The following is an 11,268-nucleotide window of genomic DNA, read 5'->3' on the forward strand; positions in this document are numbered from 1 at the left end:
AGAAATACTCCACAGACTCCCTATGGGCAAATCTTATGAAGGCATTGTCTCAGTCAAGAGACTTCATCCTCCAAATGACTCTATGTGTGTCAAGTTGATATAGAACCAACTGACACAACGTGCACACTGGTTATCCTCATAACTTCATTTTCCCTGATCATCTTTGCAGCCGCTGGCCCTGCTCGTGAGTTTTCATCCCAGCAACATATGCTCGACCTCTGCCATTTAGTTGCCTATTCTAATATGGCTTCCTCTCTTTTATTTACATTAATTATATGTGTATGTGTATGTGTGTGTGTGTGTGTGTGTGTGTATGTGTATGTGTATGTGTGTGTATGTGTATGTGTATATGTGTGTGTGTGTACGTGTGTGGGGGGGTTAGTAGACAACTTGTCAGAGTTGGCTCTCTCTCACCACCTCATATGTCCCAGGAATTAAACTGAGCCATCTTCGCAGACCCCTTCCTTTTGTTTAAACAGACTAATTGAAAATAAACAAATTCTTTCAAAATTAGCTAGGCTTTCATCTAAAAACTTAATAGCAATTCAATGTCTCAATATTGCCAGATTCTTTGACACACAGATATGGCCATTTGTCCAGGGGGACACGCAGTGAGATGTATAGAGAACTTCTTGCATGTGTCCATGAAAGGGAGGAGACATGCCAACATTCTTTATTTCCTCCCTCCTAGACAGAACGGCTAGCATGCTCCAAACACGTGAGGCCATGGGATGGTATTCACATGCTGAGATGGTGGCCTCAACAAATTTAGAAGCTTCATCGGTAGAATCTCTGGACTTTACAAAATGAAATGGAATCACCATCAGTACCCTGGACTGCCTATGGGCTTGTTGTAAGTGAGAGATAACTAGTATTTTCTCTTGTCTAAGCCACTACTTTTGTTGATGGTTTCCCTAACGTATATAACCAAATTTAATCCTAAGATAAAATTTAATCATGATTTGTATTAAGTAACCTAGTTGTGTAGTAACACCCACTCTATTATATATATTGTACATATTTTACTTATTGAAAGGATTTGTTTATTAGTCAATTAGTCACTCTTTTTAAGCATAAACTTCAGATCCATGGTAAAATGAAGCAGATGTACCTACATCCCACTTAGCCCCCTTCCACGCACACAAATCCAACCTCTCCCATCAAAGACTCCCTCTGTGTTTGCTGAACTTGAGAAGCAACACTGACGCGTGACTACCACACCGGGGCTATGGTTTTCATTATGGCTTACACACTTGTGCAATGACATGTATCTACCCTCGGAGTGTCACATAGAACAACCGACTGTCCTAAAAATCCCTGTGCCACTCGAAGTTATCTCTCTTTCTCTTTCTCCGAGCTTTTGGCAACCATGGTCTTTCTAAATGTCCATAGTCTTACCTTTTCCTTAATGCTCACATCCTTGGGACTACTATGAACTTTCATGTAGATGTAACTTATTTGGGAAAATATCAACAGGCATGGCTGTTGATGGTCAAAGCACATTCAGGTTTGTAAGAAATCGTCCCAGAGGCCTCCCCCTGCACAGCAGTACCTCACTGCCTCCTCATGAAGAATTAACAAGATTATTTACAGCTCCACAGTCTTGCCAGCATTTGGAACTGTTGGAGTTTTAGATGTAGGCCAGTCTAATGGATATGGAATCTCACTGTTGTTTAAATGTACAGTTCCATAGGGATGAACGAGGTCAAACACCTTCTCATAATCTTTTAAAGTATGATCCCCTCTGCCATGGCGTGAAAGCTAACACTGTCCTCACTTCTACGAGAGAGTTGTGGCACAAGAAACATGGCTTTGTCTGCAGTCCTAAAAGGAAGGATACTGAATCACAGTTAGGCTTCTGAGCCATGACTCTAACAGTAGCTCCATGGCTGAATTTTAGGGCTTGCTCAGTCTATTTCATGGGAGCCAAGATATATTTTGTTTTAACACTTCGAGGAGTGGTTATGTCTGGCCTTGTCTGGGTGACAATGAAGAAAGATGACATTTGGTATATTAATATTTGGTATGAAGCAGCAGTCCCTTACTGGGTGGCTTGGCTGTCTGAAGTGCGATGTGCTGGTCAAGGCCTGTCTTGCTTAATTTATCAGGAAAAAAATCCTTTACAGACAAAACAATTAAACAACAACCCACAAACCCCAAACTGATGACACAGATCCTGCAGGTCCTTCACACACAGAGCCCCACTACATGTGCTCAGAAGACTCTTAGAGAGTACTGACTGCACTCTTAGGAAAGGCTTGTCCACACTTCAGGCATGAGTGGTAAATCTTTGTCCTACAGACAAGCTGAATCGGGAGGTCTTTGTCAGTACTGAATTTGACTCTGTGCTCTAAGTCCAGCATGTTCTGACTAGTTACTAAAAACTCAGTAAATGTAAAAAAAGGAAAAAAAAAAAAAAGCAAGAGTTTTCACATGAACAAAGTCACATACCACAATACCTGGATCCTATAAAATGAAACAAAATGCTTCCAAAGGGAAACTGTGATAGGAACTCTTATTTGTCTGTTGTTTGTTTGAAACTTCATTTGTGTGTGTTGCATATGTGCAGGTGTGAGGGTGAGTGCGTATGTGTGTTTGTATTAGTGCAGATGTGTAGGTGAACGCATATGTGCGTTTGTGCATGTAGAAGTCAGGTGTCAATCTTGGGGGATCATTTCCTCAGCAGATGTGCACTTTGTTTCTTGAGGCAGATCTGAGGCTGTGATGCCAGCCTGACTGTTCAACAAGGTGTTCTCCACCTTCCCAGCACTGAAGTTATAGCCAGAGATGCCACATTTAGCCTTTCATGTCGGTGCTGGGTATTGAACTCGGATCCTCCTGCTTACACGGAAAGTTTTTTATAAACTGAGCTGTAAGTCTCACCTCTAGACAGAAACTTTAAAAAATAATTTAAAAATATTGTAATGGGTATATTTTCATAAACCCTTCCCCTACAAACAGCATAGGCTTTTGCCAAGACTACTGGTTTCTATCCACAGCCCGATGGTAAGAGCTTATTGTGAAGTCACCACTTACATCACAGAACACAGAAAAATCTAACTGGTACTCAACTAGACACTTTACCCCTACTCATAAGCATCCGCAGTGCTGGGAGGTATTCTGTATGTTACCAGCGAAGAAAGGTAATCATTGATATCACACCCAGCCACAGACCCTGAGACTGACAACAGTGACTGTTGAAGAAATGTTATGGTGGTTATCAACCGTGTTTTAAAACTGGATTTAAGACCCACTCCTTGAGATAGAATTCATATTAGATGTTGCTAAAGTAGCCAAGAACTTGAGACTAGACACGTCATTGTCTCTAGGGGGAAACCTACAACTAGTATTCCTCTGAAAGAACATGTTGATAAGATGACCCATGGCTATACTCCTAGACCTCTGTGTTACTCAACCTTGTTAAGCTTTCTCTTGCAGTGGATGGTAATTGACCCAGAAATCTACAATAACACAGTACGCAGAAAGTGAGAGGATCTGGAGCACTCCGCCCTAAATGGGATTCTCTATGAAACCCTTCCTTCCCCTCATGGCTCAGGGAGCTATGCCAAAGAGGAGGTGGAATGATTGTAAGACCTGGAGGAGGAGGATGACTTCAAGGGAAGAGCATCTTCCAGGCAACAGGATTGATATATGTAAACTCACTGACACTGTGGCAGAATACACAGGACCTGCGTGGGATCAAACCAAAGCCTCGGCACTGAGAAGTGGAGGAGACACAGAGTCCCATCCCCATCACAAAGCTACTTGTACTTGATGACTGCTGGAAAAGAGAAGATCAGTTTCTCCTGGGGAGTGTCACTGGGAATTTCAACCACACTCCAGACAGGCCCCACACCCAGAACTAATTGGCCAACACAGAACAGACTCGATGTTTGAAAAGGTGAGGGAAGGGGAAAGGAAAGAAGCATTAAAATATGGACAAATCCTCCTGTTCACTCTCATGTTGAGTTTTAACCTCCATGATGGCTTTCTCCTACAGACCTGATGAGAGTCCTCATGGCCTTGGCCTCTGCCAATATTAGCCAACAAATTTCTGGTTTTCTGTTTTGTCCACGGGTGCTACTGGTCTGTATCTGTGGCTATCAGTGATTCAGGTTAACAGAACTCACAGGCCAAGCACTTTTTCAAGGTCCTGTGTTCACTAAAGCACTTCATGACATTGTCACAAGTTAAATTAATATTAGAAGACATTGGGGTGCATTGGAATACCTGTGTTAAACTGGCTTAACTTCACAAGAAAACAGGAGACACAAGGCTCCATGACCGCAACTCACAGTCAGTAATACCAATACAAGCACAAGGCTTTTCTGTCTGCCCATCTGGTCAACCCTATTGTATTGTACCTTGCCCTTCAGCTTTGACATCTCATGGTCACTATTAACTCTCGTAATTCTAAGCATCACATTCACCTACAATTGTGTCAAGTCAGGAAGAAATATAGTAGTAGAAGTTTGAGGAGGAAAAAAAAATCTCTCGCCCTGAATCTGTCTTTTTTTTTTTTTTTTTAATCCCAAAAGAGAAAGTATGTCTTAGAATCCCCAAGTGAGAGATGCGCAGAACTGTGTCACGTAGCCAATGCCAGGGGCAAGATAAGATGACACCAAATTTGGAAGTTTACGTTTTTCCACCCCCATGGGAAGCAGCTACACTAGGGAAGAAAGGCTTGGAGAACGAAGCTGCATGAACGTCGATGTCCGCTGTTACCAACAGTTCAGAAACACTTCTGGGTACCAGAGGAAAACTCTGTCCCAAAGAAAATTCTATCTATCTATCTATCTATCTATCTATCTATCTATCTATCTATCTATCTATCTACCTATCTATGATAATTTATATAAATTATAAATATAAATAGTGTTCTTTGGGGACGTGGGACCATCACACTACCAAGTAATTCAGTTTTGACTCCATTGAAGTCCTACAGTTTAAAAAAAAAAAAGAAAAAGAAAGAAAGGAAAAGAAAAGAAAAGGAAAAGCTCCCAACTCCTGACCTGATTGGTTCTCTGCTCTCCATACTGCAGGAATTCCTAACATTACTAAAGAGCTGAAAGAGGAGCTCGCTGTACCATGAAGCTGGTTTTGCTATTCTTCTTGCTGTCTGTCTCCCATGGTTCAGTTTCTTAATTCCTCTGGTCCCAGATGGGACTCCCTCAATAAAACTTAGCTCTCCTTGATTCCCTGGGGCCCAAATGTTTTTCACCGAACCATTAGAGTTGAATATTTTCACAAATTTTCCCATGGAAAGATGGAGGGTGAGAACCCACCCAGCCCATAAAATCTGCTGTCCCCTCCGCCAGGGTGTTCAATCATCATGCCAGCTCAAAAGACTGCAGTGCAAAAGCACATTTTATTTTTCTGCTGGAAATGTAAGGAGTGGGGGGGGGTGTTTTGTTTTGTTTCAAACAACTGGTCCTTCCACACTGGATTCGGTGCAGCTCAAGAGTCGACACTAATTAAGAGGAGCTTGCCTTACTTTGTGGAAACTCTCCAATTCTTTATATTTGGTTGAACAATGTGTGGGTTGGGAATTTTTAATTCTTTTCAAGCTAGAAGTGCAAATATTCTCAACTCTCACAAAATGATCTTCTCTTAATAAAAGCAGAGAGATCATTCCACAAAGCACGATCCTTAGTCTGGGTTCAAGTTGAAGAACTGAAAATATTTGCGTTATCTTGGTTTTCAATAGGAGTTGCCCGGCAGGATCAGATCTCTGTTTGTACGGCCTAATACCACGCTTCGTGTTTAGGCAGAATCAGATACTCCAAAGAAAAGGAAAACACGGAGGGCAAGTCCAGCCTGCTGCACCTGGCCATTGTGTAATCGCCCACACCCGGAGTGAGGTGGGAATTCCTCTTGGCCCCTCCCTCCACATGTGATCAATTTACATCCTGGAACTTGAGACTCTATTTCCTGTGTCTTTTTTGTTCTAGTTCACATAAATTTACATGCCAGTCACGCTCATAAATGTCTAATCCATCTGCAGATCCAAGTCCAGTCTGCCTCAACAGCCCCCTGTGGTCACAAATGCTCCAAGCTGTCAGTTGGTTCAAAAGATGCTGGCTGGTACGCCTCCCCCAGCTCTCCTCCTGCCCCCCCCCTCCAATCCTTTATTTACATTTCTTTTCCTTCAGCTGCAATAAATGTGCTCGGTTCTTATTTTGGATCAGCCGAAAGATAGGTGAGTTTCCATCCTACCCCGAAAGTTCCCTCTGACTCTGGTTTAATGGGTTGAGAGCAGCATTCGCTGAGCAATGTCCTGATTGGATGTAAACAACTGGAACTAAGGAGGCACCAGTGTGCTGTGGCGAACAGAGCCCTTACCTAAGACTGCTTCAGCCGCTCTTCTCGAAACCACTCTTCTTGCAATAGCTCCCTCAAGAAAGGGTTCCATCGTTAGCTATGGGGCCTACACACCTCATCCAATGAGCTTCCAAACTCCAAGCCAAAAGACCCAGAGATCAACAACAAATAGAAAATTTGGGGGCTAACTTGCTTGACTCTGTGCTTCCCAATATTGATCACCTTCAGAGCTCAGTATCCCGAGATACCTAGTAACTTCTTGTGGAACCTGTCTTTGCGAACTATTGCTTGGATTATTTATGCAATCCAGAGTCTTTTCTGTAAGCAGTGGAATCATTAGCCACCGCCCTGGACTCTTGCAGTACTTCTGTATAAGGGCAAATAGTCAGTACCCAACAGAGAAAAAGAACCAGGATGCACAGACTCAAGTCCATGGTTCTAGACTAGAACAAATGAGGTAACCACTCTGCATTTAAATTCCTTATATCACAGAACAAAAACGAATTTATTACTATTCATCAAAGCTCCTAACAGGGCTGAGTAAAGAAAGACAGCAAAAGACGTAAGGGTAAAGCATTAGACAAATTTTAAACTATAGAAATATTCTATACTTTGTATATATCATAGTATATATGTGCAGTGTATAAACTATTCCTTTATGTGTTCTATATGCTTAGGAAATGCTGCCTGGAATCCCATTATGACATATCTACAACTGCCTGCTTTGCCTTGGGATCAGATTACTACACGAACAATCTGACCTCACATTTCAATGCTTTATGTGGTTCATTTCTCTCAAGTACATCCTCCACCCCAGATGTCGCTCTTTAGATAATCCTCCCTGGTGATTTCCATCTAAATAGAAACTCAGGGATCCTGGGTCATCTCATATTTTGAGTCTACTGTGTTGTGGCTTCCAGTCATCTTAGGGCTGTAAGGACAGTAGAAACCAGAGGAAAGAAGAATTCATGGATGACCCCACAAAATTATTTAATGTTACAAGTGTGTATTTCCCATATCTTTGTTTGAACAGCTATGGAACCAACCCCCTCCTCAATGCAAGAGGCCTCAGGAAAGTAGTATTTCTGAGTCCCAGGAGGAAATAAAAGACCCACATAAACACACAGTGTTGTCTGAAAGACAAGACAAAATTCCCAAATAGTCTCTAAACCCCTCCACACCTAACAGTTGAGACATGGCCCCCAGGAGATGCTAATGCCCACAATTAGTGTGACTGTGTTTTCTTCTCTGACGGTGACCCTTGTTCGCTCACATTTAGGACAACGATCCTCTAAGTCACTGTGAACAATTTTAGAAAAAAACCTGAGGAAATACTCTCATGGAAATGCAATCTGATGAGAGCGAACCCACACAAAGATGTCTGAACATCCACCATAGACGCTGCCAACTCTTCGAAACCAACTGCAGCTGTGCACAGGGAACATAAATCTATGGGCAGTGGGGGAAGCAGAATGGGTGGGTTGAGCTGGAAATCTAAATTAATTGGAGCCAGGAGGAGATCGTCTGAGAAGGAAAATCTTTATACAGCATTTTTCAACAGACTATAATTTTCCTAATTACAAAAATCACAAACCAGAGTGAAGGCGGAAAAACACAAAACAAAATTAAAATCACTCCTAATCCCAGCTCCCATCCGCACGCATCCCACAAACTTCCTAGCTGTTCAGATGAGCCCTATCAATTGTTCTTATAGATGATCTCAAACAACTTTCCTTAGTATGCGTCCCCCAACCACCCTGCTAAATATCACACTCGGCGGGTGTGGTGGCTTGTTTTATAAGACTCATGATAGAATCTAGCTATTTTGCAATATTAATATGAATGGCTATATTGTTGATGATGGTTGGGTCTGACTTCTCGCTTTTCACTCTTATCCAAAACAAAACAAAACAAAAAAAGGGTTGAACACCTATCTCTCTGTGCCTGATCTGATCATTTATACTCCAAGAGGTTTGTGATAATGGTGACTAACACTCAACTTTGTGATCTGTCTACTTTGAGGTAAGTTTCTCACTTGCTATGTCTAATTTGGTCTCCTGGTAATAGGGCATTCGAGTTCTAGGCAGGGAGACAGTGTCTGAAAAAATTAAGAACTTTGCCCATTTTGAAGCAGCTAGTTAGTGGGAGGGGTAGGATTTGAACCTAGACCAACAGACTTCAGCATCTGAGATCCCCCATTTCCTATCCTGCCCCGGGAGAGCGCTTAAATTCTCACTAGTAGATTAACCTCCAGGGTGAGTTGACAGAGTAATGGCTATGGCTCGAGAAGCGGATGGACGATCAAGAGCAAAGGCTTACATGATGGTCTAGAGAGGAGAAGGTAAAGTTTTATGGGAGACAATAACTTCTGCCAAGTTGATGTAAAAAAACAAAACAAAACAAAACAAAGCAAAATGCCAGTTAACATGTCCAGAGAGGCAAAGTCATTTTAAAGGACAATCTCCAAGCCAACCAGACTGTTTAAAAATTCCTTAAAGGGACCTGGAGGGTGCATGTCCCGTTGCACAAAGAGGAGTGAGATGTCAAAAGAGCAGTCGATAGAGAAGTGCTTTGTATCCATCTTTGATTTAAGAAAGTGGCCTTTGGCTGTGGAATGAGATCAGGTCCAAGTCTCCAAGGCCTTTCAGGAGACTTCTGTCATAATTTCCCCCCAAAATGACAGCTGCTCTGTGGGAATGCACTTCCCTCACAGCAGCAGTGGAATCTGAAGGGAAGCTGAAGGCAGGGCCTTGGAGGCTCTCAGTCTCCAGGCATAGCCACGTGTCAAAAGGCCTTCCACGCCCCAGATGGAGAGGAATGACGGATGGCAAGAGGCAAAGAAGTCAACAAGAGCCATGTTTAGGACAGAGTGAGAAATAGGAATTATGAGTTTGTGGTCGGTGCCCAGACTACCGGGTTCAAGTACAGGCCTCACTGCTCACTATCCTCATGACTGCGGCAAACTTTTGTCCTCTCTGTTTCACAGTTTTCTTCATGTAAAATGGGATGATACAGATCCTATAGATCGCTGTAAAGGGTCAATGAGAAAAGTAAGTCATGTGTGTGGGCTACCATTCCTGTAATGGAAGGCCCATTTTCCCAGCTCTTGACCACCATAGACCATCACAGAGATGAATGATTTAAACACGAGTCCTGGTCCTGCTTCCCCCTTGTTCCTGAGTAACAAACACACATTTACTGAAAATCCTGAACATGCTAGACAGCTTATATTCTAATGCAGTAGATCTCAGCCCATGGGCCACGACCCCCTTGGGGGTCACATATCAGATTCCCTGCATATCAGATGTTTACATTGCAATTCATAATGGTAGCAAAATGACCGTTATGGAGTAGCAACAAAATAATCCTACGGTTCAGGGTCACCACAGCATGAAGAACTGTCACAGTTTTAAGTGCTGAGAACCACTGCAAATGCTTCTATTTCCCTTTGGAATGTTCCAGAAACCAGCTGTCCTCTCCTGCATGCACAGAGAACTCTTGGACTGGCATGCCGCTTGGGCAATCACTATGTGTGCACGGATGTAGGAAGACCTCGGTGTCTTAGTTAGGGTTTGATTGCTGTGAACAGACACCATGATCAATGCAAGTTTTATAAAGGACAACATTTAATTGGGGCTGGCTTACAGGGCAGAGGTTCAGTCCATTATCATCAAGGCGGGAGCACGGCAGCATCCAGGCAGGCATGGTGCAGGAGGAGCTGAGAGTTCTACATCTTCGTCTGAGGAAAGCCAGGAACAAACTCAGCATCCTCAGGCAGCTAGGAGGAGGGTCTCCACACCCACCCCCACAGTGACACACACGCTTCCTCCAACAAGGCCACACCTTCTAGTGGTGCCACTCCCTGGGCCAAGCATATGCAAACCATCACACTCGGTTCTGCCTTTGCTCCTCTCCTATTCCCCGCATGGTAACAGAAACTGTAGCAGTACCGGGACCTTAGCCATTGTGGTTAGAGGACGTGAATGGACTACGGACTTGGTGTTGCCTCCAAGTTCTGAAAGCATCTCCCAGTCTCCTACAGAAAAGACAAGATGGCCCCCACCTGCCACCTCAAATATCTCTAGCTGGAACTTGTTCTTTTAGACATTCGTATTTCAAATACGCACTAAAAGTTGTTGGTTAACTTGGGGTTGATTAATCACTAATCTTACACTTAATAATTGTAAGGTACGATGTGGCCATATTGAGAATCAAGTGGCAGAGGAAGGATAGTCTGGGGACTAACTCCCATGGGTGACACTGTTTCTATGGGAACCTGCACTCCGAATGCCAGAGTACTCATCCACACCCTGACTTTGGGAATACAACCCTTTTGTAGGTTGAAGGCTGACTAACAATATCACATATGTCAATGAAATTTTTATTGATGTATTTAGAACGCATTCTTTGGATTTTGCCTTAAGAGGTTGAAGCGATTCTAGTCTCTTGCATAAGAATTATCTCCCTCATGTCGGAGACATAACTGAAGGAGAACTTGGGTTTTCTGGACGACCAGTAGAACCCAGCTGTTTTTTTTTTTTTTTTTTTTTTTTTTCCTGTGTATGGGACCAATCACTTAAAGACAATAGACAAAGTCACTCATGTTATTGGCAGGTTTGCCCGGTTGATTTCCTAAAGCTCAGTCGTTTCAGCTTACACAGGCAGATGCGTGTGCTCTGTGTGAGAACCTTTGAGAAATCTTTTTGTCGTCATTTCGAAAGTGTGTGCCACATGGGGCAGTAACAAGAACCTGTCCAGAACCTTCTTTACTATCCCGACGACACTAACGAGTTCCATGCTGGTGAGGAGATACAGCATGTAAATGCTTTCCAATTATTCCTCCTCCTTGAGCAGCTTTTAAAGAATACATACTATTTTTTCCTTTATTACTGCATGCTGGGTCTCTGGTACAGTTTTTAAGAGAATGAGAGTTGAGAAGAATACATT

General features: G+C 42.9%; 1 long non-coding RNA gene across 1 annotated transcript; it reads left to right on the forward strand.

Annotated features, from left to right (window-relative positions):
• Positions 1 to 1,115: 1,115 nt before the first annotated feature.
• LOC120093615 (uncharacterized) lies at positions 1,116 to 6,180 on the forward strand. The gene is made up of 2 exons (XR_010053336.1): positions 1,116 to 5,861; positions 6,005 to 6,180. It is a non-coding gene; the product is annotated as an uncharacterized LOC120093615 (long non-coding RNA).
• Positions 6,181 to 11,268: the final 5,088 nt, after the last annotated feature.

This window comes from Rattus norvegicus, chromosome 7 (genome assembly GCF_036323735.1).
Source record: "Rattus norvegicus strain BN/NHsdMcwi chromosome 7, GRCr8, whole genome shotgun sequence".
NCBI lineage: Eukaryota > Metazoa > Chordata > Mammalia > Rodentia > Muridae > Rattus > Rattus norvegicus.